At 41.3% G+C, this 2500-nt stretch overlaps 1 protein-coding gene across 1 annotated transcript in view; it reads right to left on the reverse strand.

Moving 5' to 3' along the window:
- The window catches only part of LOC125033189 (titin-like), a 249636-nt gene that overhangs the window by 92402 nt on the left and 154734 nt on the right, over positions 1 to 2500 (reverse strand).

A 2500-nucleotide genomic window follows, 5' to 3' on the forward strand; every position in this document is an offset into this window, starting at 1 on the left:
CACTTGTTATCGAAATAAACACTAAGGTAGCCTGAGCATACTATCATTCAACCACCCGTTCGTTCGCTCCCTCTCACTCACCATTCTACACTCCTAGTAACAGTTACAAAGAACACAACTTCCTTTCTGAAACAGACACACTTAAAAGATAACACTTTTATCCTTCGTGGCACACATCTCTTGAACCATATCAACGCCAGGAGCCCTAGCGAGAGACATACCAAGTGGAAAGGAAGATTGACTGCCCGTTCACAACTACGAACGGGAGCCGATAGCTGTGCAACTAGCATTGCCATCCGCGATCTATTGCATGTGTTTTATCATGAGGCTAGGTATATGTGTGAAGCGGAGAAGAATAATATTTACAACAGGGTAAGCGTCATCAGCCGCCCGGATGAGGCGGACGGCTGGCTAGGGAGCGTAGAGGGGGAGCGGGAAGGTTAGGGAGGGGAGAAGGCAGGGGAGGGGAGGAGAGGGGAGCCGAACCGCGTCTGGTCGACCACAGAATTAGCCACCATGTCCCCTAAGCAACGCAAGGCTTAGCTGACTCACGACTTTCGCCTCTAAGTGAAACAAAGGTTTAAGGGCTGTAAATGTTCCTTTGTCGTAGGTTATCTCCACTCTTACCATTGTAAGCATTTCCGATTTCCCCGGCTTATTTTTGTTGTTCAGTGAAAGAAAGTAATCAGGTTTTCCCAGAACCTGGCGTTAATGGGCGTCAGCAGCAACGGTCCCTGGCACTTAGGGGCTGATACGGCAGCAACATTCAGTCGCAGCATTGGACAAAGTTCTTTATAGTCAAAGTTACCGAGTGATCAGCTGCCGCTATCTGATAGAAACGCTTAATGAATATCCTGATTGACATTGCGTATGAAGACATTTGTGTGTGGACTACATTAGGCAAATTTCTCAAAAGTATTGGTAATGAACTTGAAGACCGTACAGAATGTGACATCATTATATATTCCCAAAGTGTAGGCTGACAGCGTAACGCCCTCGGGTTGTGAGGTTCCTGTCAACCTGATAAGAGCCGGCAGGTCCTCCCTCCACCACTCTGGGTTCCTGCTGACACTTTCTTGTATCCATATCCGCCTATGCATTTGCTCAATTATAAATGTTTCATTTGTCAACTCCTGCCATTTCGATGTGTGTAAAATTATTAAATTTCTCTTGCTATGTCCTGTGTTTTAAACCTCCAGCGTTAATAGTGTAGTCAATGGCTTCAAATGTTCTATTCAGTGTAGTGTTTGGGGGTTAATAATAATATCCTAGCATGCGTGCACCACCACCATCTTACTTCTTAATAATCATTCCATCTCGGGGTTTATTTACGTGCACCTCCGGCCGCCACTGGACGTGGCGTGGCCGCGGGGTCCACGCAGACGTCGCGAGTTATTATATTTACACCCCGTCAAGACCTCCACCAGCACCTTTGAGCAAGGACCGTGAAGAGGGGCCGCGCCGCGTCGCACTTGGCGCCCTCATGATTAGTTGAGCAACTACATACCCGCCACCGAGATACCAGTATATACATAGATATATGCATGTACAAAAATTAAAGGAAAAGAACTTGCATAAAACCGAGGTCTCTTACTGTACAGATGTACTGTCTATCCAAAATTGCATGTAGACCTATATAATAAGACTAGAGAAAGTAAGCGTAAGATACCTCTTGTTTTATATCAAGTGTGGATAGGTAAAACTGGAAGTTTTAATCACTGATTATTTTATTTATGTTTCCCAAGTTTTGTACATTATAAGATTATGTTTAGCATGTTGAGGAAACAATACAGTTCTAATGGCAGTAGCCAGTCATGCATCCCTTCACCTCTAGTTCATCATACAATAAGGTTTAGAGTCCCGAAATCTCGGAGAAATATATTAAACATAAATTAAAACTCTGGGCTTATTCTAACCTTCCACTGGACAATAAATACATTATCAGTTCCTTATGCAAATGAGCAAGTAACGCGTATACTTCCGCGTCAACAGAAATATGACAAGGCTTACTAAATGTAATTTATATCCAGACGTTAATCATACAAAAATAACAAGATTATTCAGTAGTTATTTTGCTCAATAAAACAATCCAGGGAAAGTCTAAATTGTAAATATCTAAAATATAATAAGATATAAATAAAATACAGCCAACATCTATGATAAAGCACCAAACACATACAAGGTCAACTGGTTCATGTCTTCCTTTTCAACTCTTTTTATCATGGGAATATTTACTACATTTGATAAATCACTTTCACGCTAGATATGTTTGCTTTAATGTGACTTTCCAGATAGTAAACAGAAGAGGAAATGGTGGATTTAATTGGATGAAATTGGTAACAATGCAGCAGCAACAGTAATAAATCCGTTTTCTTTTTCTGTTCACAGCAGGAAGCAAAGAATATTTTCTAAAATCCCTCATCTACTCATTTTCACTTTTCCATGCACATATTTACCATTTGCTTATTGTGTCTCTTGAAAAAGACAAATAAAATAACAA

The sequence above is a fragment of the Penaeus chinensis genome, chromosome 16 (genome assembly GCF_019202785.1).
Source record: "Penaeus chinensis breed Huanghai No. 1 chromosome 16, ASM1920278v2, whole genome shotgun sequence".
Classification (NCBI taxonomy): domain Eukaryota; kingdom Metazoa; phylum Arthropoda; class Malacostraca; order Decapoda; family Penaeidae; genus Penaeus; species Penaeus chinensis.